Raw genomic sequence first — 19,919 nt, forward strand, 5'->3', positions numbered from 1 at the left:
ACCCTAATTTGGGACTTATCGGGACCGCATCGGAATTATTTAATGAACTTAAATATTAATTAATAATCATTGCAAATTTACCTAAGGCCATGTGGGACTTAATGGATTAAGTCCTTAATGGGTTAAGTAGGAAAACTTAACCCTAATCATCATTTTATGTGAAAACCCTAATTTCACTTGGAGCTTGAGTTGGGCCTTTCCAGTGGGCTCTGGTAATTGGATTATTAATGGGCCATCCAAGAATAATCATATGGACTAGAATATGTTGATGGGCTTAGGGTAAGGCCCCTATGAGGATTTGGTCCCAATTTGAAAAGTTGGCCATAGATGGGCCATAGTTTGGGCCTTAATGATTATATGATATTAGGCCATTAGAATGTCAAATGTTGGACTGGAATAAATGGTTGGGCCTGATGGTAAGACCTTGTAAAGGTTTGGGCCAATTTGGAAAATTGGGCCATATGTTGGGCTTTGACTCATAGTTGAATTTTGGGCCTTTGGATTAGGCCTTGGGCTTAAATCAAGCCAAATTAGGGGTAGAGTAGTCTTTTACCCCCAAGCATGGACTTATGGTTATGTATTGGAACCCAATTATTAATTGGGTGTTATTTTGATGTTGACGGTTCGGGAACCTGTCATCCAGCAGCTGGGGTTAGGTCTGCGGGACTTCAGCAGTGTGAGGTGAGTTACCTTCCAGTAGAAGTGGGTCTACGGCCACAATGCCGGCCCACTAGTAGGAATTGTTTGTTAGATGATTGTCTTTGTGATAATTATCTGGTATGCCATTATCTGTTATGTTTGTGTGCTAGGATGCTTTGTGATGCATGTTAGTAGTAGTAGGGGTGAATTAGTCCCTGGATACCGGTTGAAAGATACCGAAGGGGTCGTTAAAACCCATGCATACCTAGCAGTATGTTTATGATATGTTATATGTGATAGTGGTAGTAAGAGGGGAATAGTCCCCAAGTTCGGTCGTTAGGACCGAAGGGTAGGTCGGGCACCCCAGATATGCCTGACAGTATGTTTATGCTATATTTTATGTGGTAGTAGTAAGGGGTGAAATAGTCCCCGGAGCCGGTTGGGATAAACCGGAGGGTAGGTCAGCACCCCAGAACTGCTTGACAAGGGTTGGTCAGCACCCTAGAACTGCTTGACATGGGTTGGTCAGCACCCCATAACTGCTTGACATGGGTAGGTCGGGCACCCCAGAATTGCCCGACAGTATGTATGTTATGTGGTATGTAGTATGATGGGGGAACTCACTAAGCTTCGTGCTTACGGTTTTCTGTTTTGGTTTCAGGTACTTCGTTTAAAAGGAAAGGAGCCGGCTTGGTCGCAGCGCATCACACTATGTTTTCCGCACATGAGATCTTTGGGATTACACTCTGATATTATTTTATGATAACATGCTTTGATTATTGACACTTTTGTTTTGACATGGAATGTTATTATTGACGGATTTATACTTATGGTTTTATAATAACTTATCTAAAAATGAAATTCTTGGCCTTGAATTTTGGGATGTTCCACATTTGAGGTAAAAAGCTCCCATCTTGATGATTCTTTATGGTAGATCCAACTTAGGGTGTCATTTATGCATTTTTGGGTCTTTTGAGCTAAAGTTGAGTTTTGGTCTACTCTAGAAGCCATGGAGCTTAGATCTTAGCACATTTGAGGTTCCTTGTCCATAAAAATGCAACCTTTACAAGTTATTTTAGTCCATGCATGAGTTAGGTTCTTTTTTATGGTTCTTTTTTGAGTTTTTAGTCTTATTAAGTCATGCATGGGAGTAAAGTTGCCAACTTTACGTGTTAACTCACCTTCTAGAATCAGATCTGAGAGTTTGACATGTTGGCTTAACCGAATAAGTGCTTAATGAGTTGGTTTGGCTGTCTGTGGAGTACGCGGGGCGCTCGTACGTTGAGCGTACGCCCAACGTACTCAGTTGTGTTGACTTTTGGGTTGAATTCCTCGGGTTTGGGCTATATTTTGGGCTATTAGGGTTTGGTCCTTGTTAGGCCATTGGGCTTATGAATTTGGGTCATGGATAGACTATGGAATTCCTTAGGATTAGGTCTATAATGATTTTTGGGCCCAATTTGGAAGTTAGGCCTTATTGGGTCTTGGGATGCCATTTAGGAATTTGGGCCTTTTGAGTAAATGGGTTGGGCTTGGTTTTGGGCCAAGTAAGAAAAAGGGTAAATTGGTCTTTTACCTTGGATATTGGACAAATAAATTAGATTCTTGATTATGGGTCGAGATCTAATTATTAATTGGATATTATTTGATGGTGTTAGCGCGGGGATTTTTCGGATCAGCAGACGAGATTCTATTTGAGAGATTCAACAGCTTGAGGTGACTTTCCTCCCTATGTTTAGCGGTCGAAGGCACCAATTCCAGACCATGGTTTATTATGTGTAGGATGCTAGTTGTCTGCGTGACTCTTGCATGTTTTATGTGTTTACATGTTTACCGGGCGGGGCCTGATGATTATATTGTATGCTATTTATCTTTGTGATTTTTATGCATGTGTTTATATGTTTGTATGTATACCGGACGGGGCCCGATGCTAGGCGGAGCCTGATGACAGATAGATATGTTCCCAGCTGGGCTTGATGCCAGGCGGGGCCCATTATATGTTTGATATGTATGGTATGTTGTATTTTAGGGAACTTACTAAGTTTTGTGCTTACGGTTTTCAATTTATGTTTAAGGTACACACACCACATTGTTTCGCATTTTATATCACTCTGATGTACTTGGATGTTTATTGATACACTTGATTCACCATGGTTGCTATGATGTTTGTTTTGGATAATGTTTTATTAATTTAAAAATAAAAAATTTTAGTCTTAATATTTGGGACGTTACAAGTTGGTATCAGATCCTTAATTTGAGGGATTCGAGCATACTCTCGGGTGTGTCTGAACTCAAACTGAGTGTTTGGTAGAATTTTCGAAAAGAAATGTTTTATAAAAGGGTTTTCTAATAAAAGAAAAGGGGTTTGGTGTATGCAATTGACTGAGCTCAAGTAAGTTTTCCCAATATACCCATACATGTTTTATGATATGTTTGATCTGTGAATCTGTGAATCGCATGCTAGATTAAGGCTAAGGATCTAAGAGAGATGCCTTTCCATGCCTACTGTATGAGCTTGTAGACTTGCTTGCTAGTACTGATCAGTCAGTGATAGGATGACCTGTTTAGGTTATGCTTGTTCCGATTACTCGATGCTCAAATGTTGCTTGCTTTGTGCTTTTAGGAGTTCCCATTAACTTCAATTAACTAGTAAGAAAATATACTAAGTTACATATTGCTGAGTCTAAATAATTTTAGAAGGTCAGGTTTTAACTCTATTGCACAACTCTTGTTTGAGTCCAACCGTTGTAGTGTGAGACCTTTCATTCGACGGATTATCTGGTGTCGACGATATGTAATTCTATTCGTGAGCTAGTTAGAGGATGTTAGAGGGAGTTCCTTCTGCAACTGATGACGGGGAGTAGTGTGGTGGTTGCCCTAGGAAAACCTAGAAAGAGATTTAGTGTTGGGAGCGTTGTCTTATTGAGGATTGTATGTATGGATAAGGAGTGACTTGGAGGATTCAAGGCGATCCTTTAGTAAAGTACATATAGATGTGGAAGATAGTATGGGCCCATACTACTGGAAGCATAGGTTGCGTACTCGAGTCAAGGAGAGATGCGATGATTCCAGGAAGCTTATAGAGTGTGAGACCCCTCGATATTATTTATGCACGTTCTGATGGATTGTATGGTCTATTTTCAGCATGGTGACTCTTCGAGGAAGACCGGTTAGTGGTTCTGGTGCTGGTGGGGGTTTAGGCTCGGGTTCTAGAGCCGGACAGTTGGATGATCAGGCGTGGGAGTTCATTTCGTCTGAGATTACCCGCAACATACTTGAGCAGACTCATGTGATCTTTGGTACGGTCAAGTAGGACATTTTGGATGAGCGTTTGAGCGCTTTTCGGTATGAGATAGTGGCATTGATGGGAGCTCGCACGTTGACCTTCTGTGAGTTCCGAGCATGTGGGGCTCCGGAGTACTTCGGGGAGAAGGATCCGATCGCGAAAAGATGATGGTTAGCGGATGTCGTTAACGCCTTTTGCACTAACAGTTGTCCAAATGGGGAAAAGGTCAGACTTGCTTCCTATCTTGTGAAAGATAGAGCTCGAGATTGGTGGGAGGAGGTTGGGCACTCCGTGGGTGATGCAACATTTGATTTTATGACAAGGCATGATTTTGTGACTAGATTTCGAGCTACGTTTGCACCGATGATTGAGGTGCAACAGCTGGCGAGGGAATTCCAGGGCCTTCGCCAAACTACTGAGACGGTGGCTGTGATCACCGCTATGTTCTGTGAGAGGGAATTGTTGATTCCGCAGTATGTAACGGATGAGGAGATGAAAAAGGTGAGATATCATGAGATGTTGATGAATGATATTCGACAGTTTGTGAGCCGATCCAGTTGCAAGACACTGGTGGATATGATTGCGAGAGCCAAAGAGAGGGAGATTGATCTAGAGATGGAGAGGAAGAGGAAGTCGGATCAGGCTTAGGTTTCAAGGGGTTCAGGCAAAAGGCACAAGGTATTTGATTCGAGATCGAGAGGCCAGCAGGGATGGAGCCGCTGTGGCAAGTGCGATAAGACACACGATGGGGCATGCAGGGTGGGTGGTTCTGGTTGCATCAAGTGCGGCTGGACGGGTCTTATTAGCAAGGATTTTACTGCAACTACTACCACCACCACCACCCCAGTATCTGATCTGATTTGCTTCCATTGCAATCAAAGGGGCCACAAGAAGGCCCATCATCCGATTTTGGCAGCGGCAGAACCAGTGGTAGCACCTGCTCCAACGAATCTTCGGATTACTGATGGCCGCCAGGGCAATGCGGATGCACATGTGGTGAGGAGCAGGGCTTTTCAGCTGACAGCCGAGGAGGCTCGCGCATCACCTGATGTGGTGATGGGTATGTATCTTCTCCTTATCTTTTTATTTATGTTGATTTCTTTGGCTTATATTTGTGTGTTTTATTTAGGATCGTTCCTTGTGAATGGTATCTCCGCATTGGTATTGTTTGATTCAGGGGCTACACGATCTTTTGTATCGCTTGCTCTTAGCAAGAGGTTTGCTGGAGATCCGGGGGAGCTGGATTGTCCCTTAGAGGTCGAGATTGCGTATGATCGATCTGTCCGGGTATCGAGGGTTCATCAGGGTTGTGTTATTGAGATGTTCAGCGAGCAGTATCAGATTGATTTAGTTCCCATTCCTTTGCATGGGAACAAGGTTATTGTAGGGATGGACTGGTTGAGCCCCAATGGGGCGGTGATTGATTATGAGCATCAGTTGGTACATATTCGGACCCCAAGTGGGGGATAGTTAGTGGTTCAGGGAAAGAGAGCATAGCATGGGCCGATTCTATGTTCAACAGCTAAGGCCAGACGCTATCTTCAACATGGTTTCTCAGGATATTTGGCCTATGCTATGGATACTCGAGATAAGGGTAAGGCGACTGTGGATGATGTACCGGTTGTTTGGGAATACCTGGATGTGTTTCCATAGGATTTACCTGGTGTGCCTCCGGAGAGGAAGGTGGAGTTTAGGATTGATTTGGCTCCGAGTGCGGCTCCGATAGCCAAAGCACCATATCGGTTAGCTCTTCTAGAGATGTAGTAGTTGTCTACATAGTTGTAGAAGTTGTTAGACAAGGGGTTAATTCGACCGAGCACTTCGCCAAGGGGAGCACCGATTGTATTCGTAAAGAAGAAATATGAGTCTCATCAGATGTGTATTGACCACCGGGAGCTAAATAAGCTAACTGTGAAGAACCGTTATCCACTATCGATGATTGATGATTTATTTGACCAGCTTCAGGGTGCATGTTGGTTTTCCAAGATTGATCTTCGTTCGGGTTATCATCAGATGAGGGTCAGAGAGGAGGATGTGTAGAAGACGGCCTTTCGGACACGTTATGGTCATTACGAGTTCGTGGTGATGCCCTTTAGGATCACCAATGCACCAGCCGCATTCATGAACCTCATGAAACGCTTATGCAGGCTGATGCTGGATCGGTATGTGATTGTATTCGTTGATGACATCCTGGTCTATTCCAAGAACAAGGAGCTGCATGAGGAGCACTTGAGGGAGGTATTGGAGACTATGAGGAGGGAGATACTTTATGCGGAGTTCTCCAAGTGTGAGTTCTGGTTGCACGAGGTGCAGTTTCTGGGGCACCTTGTCAACTAGAACGACATCCTAGTCTATCCAGCCAAGGTTGAGGCTGTGATGAGGTGGGAGGTTCCGAGGTCTCCATCTGAGATTTAGAGTTTCCTTGGGTTGGTAGGTTACTATCGGAGGTTCATTCAGGATTTCTCCAAGATAGCGGTTCCCCTGACTCGTTTGACGAAGAAGACTGTCACTTTTCGTTGGGGGCCTGAGTAGCAGGAAGCTTTTGAGACCCTGAGATATAGATTGTGTGAGGCGCCGATTTTGACCCTGCCAGAGGGTGTCGAGGATTTCATGGTTTATTGTGATGCATCGATCTCGGGTCTGGGTGCAGTTCTGATGCAGAGGGGTTGCGTGATTGCTTACGATTCGAGGCACCTGAAGACTCATGTGGCGAATTACCCGATGCATGATTTATAGCTGGGGGTAGTGGTTTTCGCTCTCAAGATTTAGCGACATTACCTCTATAGGGTCCGCTGTACTATTTACACGGATCACAAGAGCCCAAGGTATTTGATGGATCAGCCGAATCTAAACATGAGGCATCGTCGGTGGTTGGACGTGGTGAAGGATTATGATTGTGAAATCCTTTACCATCCGGGAAGTCCAATGTGGTGGCCGACGCTCTTAGCCGCAAGGCAGTCGCAGCTCCAATCAGAGATATCTATTTGAGGATGATAGTGATTACAACACTCTTGGAGCAGATTCAAGAGGCTCAGGTCGAGGCTATAAAGGAAGAACACCGGAAGAGTGAGCACATACTGGGTCAGATGGCTTCCTTCGATTATGATAGCCTGGGGTTATTGACTCTCCATCGGAGAATGTGGGTTCCTTATTGGGGTGGTCCGTGCCAGGTTCTGATGGAGGAGGCGTACAAATAGAGATTCTCCATTCATCCTGGGGAAACGAAGATGTATAGAGATCTTCATCTTGATTATTGGTGGCCCTACATCAAGCGGGATGTAGCTTGGTATGTGGAGAGGTGCTTGACTTACAGGAAAGTCAAGGTCGAGCATCAGCGACTTCATGGCAAGATGCAGCCGTTAGACATTCTCGTTTGGAAATGGGAAGAGATCACCATGGATTTCATTACGAAGTTGCATCGGACTATGCACAGAGTGGATTTGATTTGGGTCATCGAGGATCGATTGACCAAGAGCACGCATTTTATTCTGATTCAGGAGAGTATCTATACAAAGATGTTGAGTGACATATACATCAGGGAGGTTGTGGCATGACATGGGGTGCTGGTTTCTGTGGTTTCCGACAGGGATGTGCAGTTTACTTCACGACTTTGGAAGAGGTTCCATGAGGATTTGGGTACTCGTCTACTTTTCGGAACGAATTTCCACCCACAGACTAATGGATAGAGCAAGCGGACTATTCAGACCTTGTTGGATATGCTTCGAGCGTGTCTATTGGATTTCGGTGGGAGTTGGGATACGTATCTTCCGTTAGCAAAAATTTCGTATAACAACAGTTATCATGCCAACATTGATCGACTTCCTTTTGATATGCTCTACAGGAGGAAATGCAGGACCCCGATATGTTGGGGTGAGGTCGGTCAACGAGTTATGGGGAGTACCGAAGTGGTACTCAAGACTACCGAATTGATTCAGCAAGTTCGGGGTGGACTCCAGACAACTCAAAGTCGGCAGAAGAGCTATGCCGACAAGCGCCGATCAGATCTAGGGTTCCAGGTTGGGTATATAGATCTCCTGAAGGTGTCACCTTGGAAAGGTGTCATCCGATTCAGGAAGAGGGGCAAGTTGGGCCCCTAGTACATCGGTCCTTTCAGGGTTTTGGCCCAGGTGGGTCGGTTTGCTTATCTCTTGGATCTTACTGAGGAGCTTAGTCAGATCCATAGCACGTTCCACGTCTCTCAGTTGCGGAAATGTTTAGTGGATAATTCCGCGGTGGCAATTCTTGATAGGAAGACGAAAACCTTGACGAACAAGGTTTTTGAGTTGGTGAAACTTCGGTATCAGCACTACAAGGGTTCAGAATGGACTTGGGAGCCGAAGGACGAGATGAGGGAGCACTACCTAGAGTTATTTGGGACAACGTACTTCGAGGATGAAGTCTGATTCAAGTGGGGGAGAATTGTAACATTCGAGAATTTGGTATGTTCCCTTTAACCCCCCTTAATGCAAATATATCTCATTATATTCCCTAGCTAGTACGCGGGGGCGTACTCTATGAGTACGCTTAGCGTACTAGCCTGTTTCTGGATCGCGCATTAACCCACATACGCTGGGCGTATGTGGGAGTACGCATGACGTACGCAAGGCAGGGACAAACCCTAATTTTTAGGGTTTGTGCCCTATTTAAGCAACTTATACCACCCTTGGACATTCTATTGATCAGCCTCCATCACTCTCTACCCTGAAAACGAAACCCTAAGTATCATTTGTGAGTTTTGAGCTTGAAAGTGAGTTTTGGTAGTGTTTTTGGTGAAGAAGAAGAAGAAGAAGAAGAAGAAGCCTTAGAGGTTGCTTGGGAGTAGCTTAAGCTTGTAAGTCCAGAGTCATCTTCATCTTAGCAGGTCATTTTAGGTAAAAAGCTCTCATCTTGATGATTCTTTATGCTAGATACAACTTAGAGTGTCATTTATGCATTTTTGGGTCTTTTGAGCTAAATTTCAGTTTGTGGTCTACTCCAGAAGCCATGGAGGTTAGATCATAACACATTTGAGGTCCCTTGTCTGAAAAAAATGCAACCTTTATGAGTTATTTTAGTCCATGCATGATTTAGGTTTTTTTTTATGGTTCTTTTTGAGTTTTGAGTCTTATTAAGTCATGCATGGGAGTAAAGCTGAGAACGTTATGTGTTAAGTCACCTTCTAGAATCAGATTTGAGAGTTTGACATGTTCTCTTAATCGAATTAGTGCTTAATGAGTTGGGTTGGCTGTCTACGGAGTATGTGGGGTGTACTCAGCTCGTACGCTGAGCGTACTGGCCCCGGAAGGAGTACGGTAAGCGTAAGTCTAAGTATGCCCATCGTACTCAGCTGTTTGACTTTTGGGCTGACTTCCTCGGGTTTGGGCCATATTTTGGGCTTTTAGGGTCTGGGTTATTGGGCTTCTGACTTTGGGCCATTGATAGACTATGGACTTTCTTGGGATTAGGTCTATGATGATTTTTGGGCTTAATTTGGAAGTTGGGCCTTAGGATGACATTTAGGAATTTGGGCCTTTTGAGCAAATGGGTTGGGCCTTGGTTTGGGCCAAGTAAAAAAGGGTAAAATGGTATTTTACCCTGGATATTGGACAAGTAACATAGATTCTTGATTATGGGTCGAGATCTAGTTATTAATTGGATATTATTTGATGGTGTTAGCATGGGGATTTTCCGGATCATCAAACTGAGATTCTATTTGAGAGATTTAGCCGCTTGAGGTGACTTTCCTCCTTATGTTTAGCGGTCAAAGGCATAAATGACAGACCATGGTTTATTATGTGTAGGATGCTTGTTGTCTGCGTGACTCTTGCATGTTTTATGTGTTTATATGTTTATCGGGCGGGGCCTGATGATTATATTGTATGCTATTTATCTTTGTGATTTTTGATCATGTGTTTATATGTTTGTATGTATACCGGAAGGGGCCCGATGCCAGGCAGAGCCTGATGACTGACAGATATGTTCCGAGCTGGGCTCGATGTCGGGCGGGGCCCATTATATGTTTCATATGTATGGTATGTGGTATTTTGGGGAACTCACTTGTGCTTATAGTTTTCATTTTATGTTTCAGATACTTCTGGTTCGAAGGGGAAGAGCCCGTGATCATTGCAATGCCCACACCACATTGTTCTACATGTTATATCACTCTGATATACTTGGATGTTTATTGATACAACTGATTCACCATGGTTTCTATGATGTTGTTTTGGATAATGTTTTATTAATTTAAAAATCAAAAACATTTAGTCTTAATATTTGGGACGTTACAAAAATTATGCCTGATAATTTTATTAGATAGCCTAAACAAAACCCATGTGCTTGATTTGAGTTTAATCGGTCGATTCTGCTTTGAAGGAAACCCTCGTCGCCGACCTGTTCATCTACCGCGACGTGGTGCCGTTTAACACGTCGTGTTAAGTATTCGGTGAGCAAAAATATATTATGTCTGTTTCATATCTGATTTGTTGTGTTGGCCTGGTTTGGTTTTGTCGTTTGTTTTTGCAGAAAATGAATAGAAGAAGGCAAGGAAACCCTCATGAATCTCAAAATTTTCCGTGGTACATTTTTCCCGATGTTGTTGAGCCCGCATTCATGATCGAATGGAGAAACAAACTAGCATCAATGCGGGTTACGGAAGTTCATGTCCCTAATACTTTGGATTGGGATTGATTACAAGAAGTAGGGTTGGCGGAATTACTTGACCAACTTTGAGTTAAGGAATTTGTTGGAAATGAAACTAGGTTCGTACGCATGGGATGGAGGCGACTATTCAGAATTCAAGAACCGGTGTTCGAAGAATTATATGTGAAATTTCTCACTACAGTCTGGTTCAAAAAGAGGGAAGACATCCATAATACGAAAAAGCTTACTTTTTGTTTGGGTGGGGGGGGGGAGAGAAAGAAGAGAATGTAGTATGGTTTAATTAGCACGGCGATTGGATCTTTATGACCAATCTGAGGTTATGACAGAGGAGTGTGGCACATTTATTGATCACTGCCACAAGATTTTTCCGGATGGTGTTAGTGATGCTAATTGGTGGAACAACATTGGGAATGGGGTGTACATTCCGAGGACCGCCCAAGAGGGTGACATTCGGTCACCTATCCATAGACTAATTCACCGGCTCATCGCCTTTACCATCAACCAAAGGAAGGAATGGGGGTAATAACTATTCAATACCCCAATATGATCTAATGGAGGCTCCTGCAGCTAGGATAGTGAGGAGGAGACCGGATGATATGGAGGAAGAGCCACCAGTTATTCCCGTGGAGGATGAGATGCCCATGGATGCCTATAATATTGCAATCCGGAGGTATTAGGATAATTTGGGCTGGGTATGAAATACATGGGGATACACATGGATCTACTGATGCAACATATGACTATTGATCAACCGAGCGGGTATCCCACTTCATACACATACATACCAACTTGGGATGAGTTGCGGGGCAAAACACCGAGGAGGAGTCGGTGGTAGCGGAGGTGGAGCTGGAATGGAGGAGGAATGATTATCTGTTAATTTATTTTATTTTTTGTTTTGGGGTGATTTGAAGACAATTTATTTATTTTTATGTTTGGTTGTGTAGGATTTAAAGTAATTTAGGATTTTATGTATGTTAGGATTTGAGTAATTTTAATTGTTTTCCTTTTTATTAATTGTTTGTTTTTGATTTGACAGAAGCATATTGAGTTGATGAGAGGATTTTATGAATGATTTCCAAGAGAACGAGACTTGAAAGAAAAAGATTTCGAGTGAAGATGACGATTGATTAATCATACTAACCGGAAAAGAGCATTTTGCAGCAAAATAAAGGGTATACTACCTTGGTATTACTTATTCTTGGACAAAATCGAGTTGGACATAAGTTATATTATTCTGGGAAACACGTAACCACGACGTGGTCACAAATAACCACGGCGTGGTCACAAATAACCACGACGTGGTGCTGAAGAAATCCACGATCAGAGTCCAAATTATCAAAGGCCACGACGTGTTCATAATTTACCACATCGTGTTGCTACTCATTTTCACCATTCTTGATTTCACACTATTTGAAGTTCGTATTTATTGGTGTATTTAAGTCCATTCCAGTAACAATCCAAAATACTGTTTCTAGCCATTATACGAGTGTCAACCACACAAGTTTCAAAATTCGATCTCGCCACTACTATCCCAAGGGAGTCTGTTCCAATTTCTTCTCTTTAATTTTATGTTGTTTTATTTGTTAAGCATGTAATGGGGACATTGTATCATTGAAGTGTGGGGTAGGGGGTTGAATTTAGTAATACAAGTATACTGATAAAAAAATGAATGGAAAATGACTAGGATACAAAAAAATTATTAGAAAGACTTGAATAAATGGTCTAAAATTTGAATCTAGTTAAAAAAATTGTTATATTATTATGTTGAGACCTAGGTTGCTAGTGTTGTGTGGGACGATCCGATGCGAGCCTTGATGTTTATTTGAGCCAACATATGTTCTACTGTATTTGTGGCTTCCCTGTCCTAGTGAAATCATGGGACAAAAACATGAATTTATTTAGTTTGAGGGATACAATATGTTTAGCATCATGTACAAGAAATGTATCCAGGAGAGCTTATGTAGTCATTGCACCTTAGACTAATGTCTAACTAATAAGGGTTGAAGTTAAGTTCCCTTGCTTAAGCATATGTTTTTATTTTAGGATTTTTAGTTTTGATAAAAAAATAGAAAAAAAAGTTGCAAAGTTTGACTGAATAAGAGTCCACAAGGCTATAAAGATCAAAGAAATAGTATGAAGAAAAGTTCCAAATTACTGAAGAAATCCAAAATTCGAAGACTTAAAGTTGAATACTCCAGAATAAGGCAATTTGCCAACTTATTATTTGTACTTTTTATTTCTAGGTTATTTTTCCATATGTATGCTTGGGGGCTTAACCAAAACTACCTTGAGGTTAAGAAAGTTTTTTGAGGATATATTCGGAAGGACGCATAAAATGAGTGTTAATCAAAATAAGTGGGAAAGTGTTTATGAGGATCGTAAGTATTTAGGATTGGGTAAGTTTTAGGAAAATTAGGCACAAATATATGCATTGAGGTCTTGATGTAATGGATCAGCTTAAAATGGATTGTCTTGTACGATGTTGGTGGCTAGGGTTTTGATGTAATGATAATAAAATCAGTTTTGCTTGGGGGTAAGCAAAATTCAAGTGTGGGGTAGTTTGATATGTGCATATTTAGTTATATATTTCATACATTATTTTAATACTTTTTGCTGCATTTATGCTCATTATAGAGCAAAAAGTACTTAATTTGTTTAAAATCTGTTCTGTAGCAGTAAAGACATTCTCGGGATTAAAAGGAAGCTATTGCAGAGCTGGAAGCTGGAAATTGGATTGAAGTCAAAGAAATCTTGAAACTTGAAGACCACGACGTGGTGATCACTAACCATGCCGTGGTGAATGGAGAATTCTCGATCAAATAGTGACTTGGCGGATACTCGATTTTAAAGAAGACCACAACATGGTGACGGTGGACCACGACGTGGTGGGCCAAATTCGGGTTTTATAAATAGATTGATTCCTCTCCCAACCCATGGATATGCTGGAAGCTAATATCAACTTTAGGAGGCCAGAAACATTCCGTGGAGGTTCTGGAACGCATAGATTGATCTAAGGCTTGATTTTGAAGAGATCTAAAGGCAACATCATTCTTAATTACTTAATTACTTTGTCTTGATCATGTTTAGCAAAGTAGATTTTGTTTTTATGAGTTTGTTTCCAGTAGTCATGGGCTAAAAACCCTAGCTTCTGTTGGAGATATCTAAACAGAAGTCTCTTTAATATCTTGTTTTAATACTTAGTTTAAATTGCTCTTCGTTAGTTTAATAGTTTTTGGTGATATCTGTTTTTAAGTTTCTAAACTTTGAAAACTAGAAAAACACCATCTTTAATTAATTATTTAAATTAGTTAATATCTAATAGTATTTTTAATTGTTATATTCGTTGCATGTGTTTGATACCCTCTTACATGAACTATCATGCTATAAGATTAGGTACATTGCATATCGCTTATTTGTTAGTCTAGATTACTTGGTTTCTTACTTAGTACATAAAATACATATCAAATACCATAGTTAATTAATTTATTATTGTGTTTCACTTTGCATGTTTTACTTCCCTGAGTAATTTAAATATTATTCAAAATTTCACAGTCGTTCATACTTTTGGAAGTAAGTAGTGATTTAAGTTTGTCATGAATCAATTGTAGATTATCCATAGAGATTGAACATTGCATGAGATTGTTGCAATATTCATGAGTACTTTAAAATAGAGATTTTAAGTATTGGATAAACCCACGCTTGGAGATTACTTCATGGATTTAATCATGAGTAATTCTAAGACGATAATATCTTTTATTCTTCAAACAGATATATATATATATATATATATATATATATATATATATATATGTATATATATATATATAAATATATAAGTCATATTTTACGAATCAGTTGTGCATTGGTTTACTCCAACGCATTTTGTAACTGGGTGTTATAAAGTGTAATTTCATGCATTATTTAGTGAGTAAAATTGTATGATTATATAGTCAAAGTTTATTCGTTCATTTTTCCTTAACATGAAAAACGATATATGTGGGCCCCTCGGTGATTTGAGTTGATCTATGAAAACCAGGCACTTGGTCCGGACAAAATTGATATGTTCGATTTTCTAGCCTAAATTTGACCACAAATCGGGAAATCGGGAAACAAACAAACGAACATGAGGCTAATAATTTAATACATGACTCTGTTCATACGAGATCTTGTAGAACGAAGGAATAGCTGATCATTTATCTTAGGGGCAACGTTTGATTTGAATCAGAGTTCGGCAGCAGCTTGGGAAACACACTTTGTTGTTTGGTTCAAGGTTATACTTGAAATTGTAGTTATAGACTTATCCAAGTGGGAGACTGTTGGATTAAGGTGTCTAAGCTCATAACTAAATTGGTATATTCTTGTAATTGGAAGCAAAGTCCTTTTTGGGTTGCCCTCATAACTATAACTTGGTTAGAATGCATTTGTAGATAGATGATAAATTTATTAGTTTATTATATGATTAATATATTGTAATACATGTTATGTTAATATTATATATGATTAATATATTAATTGGAAATAAATATTTGATTTGTTAATTTATTATGTGATTAATAAATTAATATGAAATCATTTGTTAAAATAATTGATTTGTTAGTATACATGACTAGTAAATTAATGTGAAATCAATTAGAATTTGTAACATCCCGACTCCCAGGTATAATATTTAATTAAATTTGCATTCGTATTTCAGAGCACGGCGAGTTGGATGCCCCAACTCGCCGAGTAGAGGAGTTAATGGCTGCGTGATTTTTAGAGTCTACTCGACGAGTTGGAGGACCCCAACTCGACGAGTAGGTGATGAGTGAGAAAACCCTAATTTTCAGGGTTTGTGTCCTATCTAAAGGACCTTAAAACTCCATTTATTCCACCCTTATCACCCTAACACTCTGTGAGAAACCCTAATCGAGCTATAGCCTTGTGTGAGACGAAGAGAGCCTAACACTTCATACTTTGGTGAACTTTTGGAAGAAGGTTGAGGAGTAAAAGGCTTGGGTCTAGAGGGAGCTTTTGGATCCGGTGTTCATTCATCCCTAGGTGTTGTTTGAAGGTAAAAAGTCACCACCTTGCTCATTGTTTGGATTGATCCCTTTTCTAGGGAGTTTAGGGCCTTTTTCCATCCTTCTTTAAGTTATGGAGTTATTTGAGCTTGCCATGGAGTTGAGACTCCAGATCTGGACAATAGGAGGTCCCTTGAGCCCAAAGGTCCAAGCTTTATCAAGCCAGTGGCAAGCCTTTATGCATTAGACCCCATATAGAGCATGTTTTAGCATTTCGAGCCCTAGATGCCATGCATGGACGTAAAGCTTGCAACTTTACGTGGTATTTTAGCCTTGGGAGGCTAGATCTAGAGTTCAGGACATTATTTCTGCTTAGAATCGTCGAAATGAGAATTGGTCTAGGGGACTCGACGAGTGCATGAGCCAACTCGACGAGTCAGCAAGGGTTCCCTCGATAGTCTGAATGCGCTACAACTCGGCGAGTTGGTGAGATAACTCGACGAGTTGGGTTGGAGTTTTCCCGATTTTCTGAGGAGAGGGGGAGATTGACGAGTCACATAGGTGCACTCGCAGAGTTCGGTCAACATGGACTGTTGACTCAAGTGTTGACTTCCATTGACTTTTAGGATTTGGTCAATTATGGACTTTGGAGACCATGGAGGGGTAAAAGGGTCTTTTCACCCTTTTTGAGATCTAGTAGAGGAGTTAGCTTAGCATCTCGAGTGGTTATTACAAATTGATTAGTAGAGATAATTATGTTGTGTAGGCGGAGTCTAGACTGTTCGTGGGGTACTAGATCTACTTTCTTTCTTACGAGGTGAGTCTTCTCGCTATACTTACATGAGTGGTAATGCTGTGTGACCGGAGGGTCTTATTTGAGTTATCGACTGGAGGGTCCTATGTGCTTATATTGAGTTATGTGATATTATGCATCTTGTCTTTGTGATATATGCTATATTATTCTGTGCATTACTGAGATATGACCGCAGGGTCCAAACCGAGTGGTGAGACCGGAGGGTCTTCACTGAGATACAGGACAGGAGGGTCCGAACCTAGTTGTGAGACCGGAGGGTCTTCACTGAGACACGAGACCGGAGGGTCCACACTGAGCCGTGAGACCGGAGGGTCCTCACCGAGACGCATGACCGGAGGGTCCATGTAGAGCTATAGCCATGAGAGGCTTATTATTTGTGTTTGTGGTATTTTGGGGAACTCACTAAGCTTTGTGTTTACAGTGTTGTGTGATATGTGTTTCGCGTACTTCTCAGGACCGCGGGAAGGCGCCGACTTGATTGTACACACTTGTTGCAGATTATGCTGTGGATTCTGGGATATATCAGTTGTTTTGTTGACTCGTGTTTTGACATTTGATACATTGTGGTTTTGAGAACATGTGACATTGAGTTTTTATGTGGTTTAAAAATGAAAATTTTGTTTGAAAATTTGCGGTGTTACAAGTTGGTATTAGATCCTTGGTTTGAGGGATTCAGATGTACTCTTGGGTATGTCTGGACTCAAACTGAGGATTTGAGAAATTTTTTCTAAAAAGAAATGATTTTTCTAAAAATGAGTAAGACTTTTTAAGAGATAACGAGACGGAGCAGTGTGTACAATCAGCCAGAGCCTGTAATACTAGTCAAAACAGGTCAATAGACAATCACATGTGATTATACCAATCATGTAATGTGATTTTGTTAAACTAGTAATATGATAAGAGTGATATGTAGTTCATGATAAATTCTAATATAAATATGAACTTTCTTTATGATACAACTCAAAGTATACGTCCATACGATTCCAAAAATATAAAGAATGTCTGAATCTGACTTCGCATGAAGAAGTTATGATAAACCGAACACTATAAATCTCTATAATAAGAGGAATTTAAAATAGACTTCGAATTAGCTATTGGAGTCTAAAAGAATCAGATAGACTTGAAGTAACAAACAATAGTTAAAACGTGAATACAATAAATAAGAATATAGAGTCATATATAAAGACTCAGACCCGCGATGAGAATACACCTTAATACCCAAAATGTTTTTGATCTCAAGGATTTAGATCAAATATTCCAACTAAAGTTTATATGTGCATATATCCTATCACAATTAGGTGTAGGTACGCAACTACATTTTATTATGATCAGATCATATGAACTATTTAATTTGGGAGTAATATTTGATAGACTAAAACTCTTGGTGATCCAAAACGTATAGGAATTCGACATGGCACATTCACAAGAATGGATAATCATCGAGGATACGGATGAAGAAGAGGAAGTTTCATTCCCCATGATGGTAGGCGATCCTTACTACCCTATAAATCCAACCACCTTTCATCCAATACCTTCTGACGATGGAGCACCTTTACCCTCCAACGAATGGGAAGAGAGTGAACCAATGGAAGAAAGCGAATCCATGGAGGAGACAGAATCGGTGGCATCATCTTTATCACCACTGAACACTCTTTACCGTAAAGTTCCAGGAGGAGTAAAAATGAAACGCACGGCACGTAAATCCATACCGATATGGCAAAAGATTAAGAAGAGTCAGAAGGCGACATCTTCAGGAAGTCGTAGAGTTCAAGATGAACCTGTACGGATCGCACAAACCGTTGATAGGTGGGTGGCAGAAGAAAGAGCTGTTAAGATGTATGAGACTGGTCAATCATCTCGACCACATCTCCCACATTCTTCTGAAGATAACACTTTATCTCAATTGTTTGAGAAAAGTGTGAAAATTGAAGATAAGATGGAAATTGTAGAAGGAAGGGCTACTCATCTCTCTGGAAGAGTACGAAGGCTAGAAGGACAAAGGACGCGAGATCAGGAATCGGTGATGGATATCCATCACCGTATAAATTTCGCCTATAACGACATGATTACTCACGATGCAAGGATTGCAGAGTTAGAACTTTACAATCAAACCTCAAGAAATGAAGAACGCACGGGAAGTCTTGAGCAGAGAACTCAAGCACTTGAGGAGCAAGTGGTTAATGTCACTGACGTGCTAGGTCATCATTTAGGTTGCTGGTAGATAGGCTAAAACTAGTGGTTGTGTAAATAGAGAAATCACACTAGTTAAGGCAAAAAGAGGAAAGTTTATAGCAAGGATGTAGAAAACCTTGCAAATTTTGCAATGTTTATAGAAACTTTTCTCTTATAAACCTAAATAAACTGATGTAACCGCTGGTAATAATATGAAGCATATATTACAGTAATCATTGTGTTGTCCATTATGTTTTACACTTTGAAGAATAATTGAAGTATTTAGTACTCGTGTATTAAATAATTAACAAAACTCATAAAAATTCTTAATATTTTAGGAACTAAAGCAAAATGCCTAGAAGGAGTAATCGGCTAAACCCTAACCGACCATCAGCACCACAACAACCACCAGAACCAAACGCCCCAATAGGTACAACACAACTGGAAGAAATCATAGCTCAAAGAATTGTTGCGGCTCTATCTAATGTCACAAGAGATGGAGTTAGAAATGAAGGCCATGTAGGGACCGCTAGAACGTGTACCTACAAAGATTTTATGAATTGTAGGCCAAAAAGCTTTCATGGAAATGAAGGGGTAGTTAATTTGACAAGGTGGATAGAAAAGACAGAGTCCGTCTTTCAAATAAGCTTCTGTCCAGATAATTGTAAAGTACGATTTGCAGCATGTACTTTCGTTGATGCATCACTCACATGGTGGAACAACCATGTGAATACAATGGGAATTGTTACTGCAAATTTCATGAAATGGGAGGAGCTAAAAATGATGCTAGTGGAAGAGTATTGTCCTAGGGAGGAGATACATAAACTGGAACAAGAATTGTGGACCCTAACCATGAAGGGTTCAGAAATAAAAGCTTATACCGCTAGATTTAATGATCTTGCAGTAATGTGTCCAGAACTTGTAAACCCTGAATATAAGACAATTGAGCGATATATCTGGGGTTTAGCATCGCCAATTAAAGGCATGGTGATCGCATCAAAGCCTACGACTTATGACAGCACCAAGAGAATAGCTCATCAGCTAACCCTCACAGAGATCCAAGAAACATAAGTGGTCTCAAACGCTGAGTCTCCCAAATCTGGTACAAACAAGCGCAAGTTTAATAGGAAGAATCCCAAACAATCATCTGAGAAAAGACAAGAAGTGGCAACCAATTATGCAGCTATGACAGCAGTACCTACGCAATCAAAATCTTCATGGTGCAATCGGTGCAACCGTCATCATCCAGGTGACTTTTTTGTCTGCACGAAGTGCAAGAAAAAGGGGCATACAGCTAGTTACTGCAGGAGCGCAACACTTGTAACAGTGAATCAGGGAACAAATACTGGAGCAGGCCATGGTGAAGGAA

This window comes from Lactuca virosa, chromosome 8 (assembly GCF_052849685.1).
Source record: "Lactuca virosa cultivar CGN04683 chromosome 8, Lactuca_virosa_CGN04683_v6, whole genome shotgun sequence".
Classification (NCBI taxonomy): domain Eukaryota; kingdom Viridiplantae; phylum Streptophyta; class Magnoliopsida; order Asterales; family Asteraceae; genus Lactuca; species Lactuca virosa.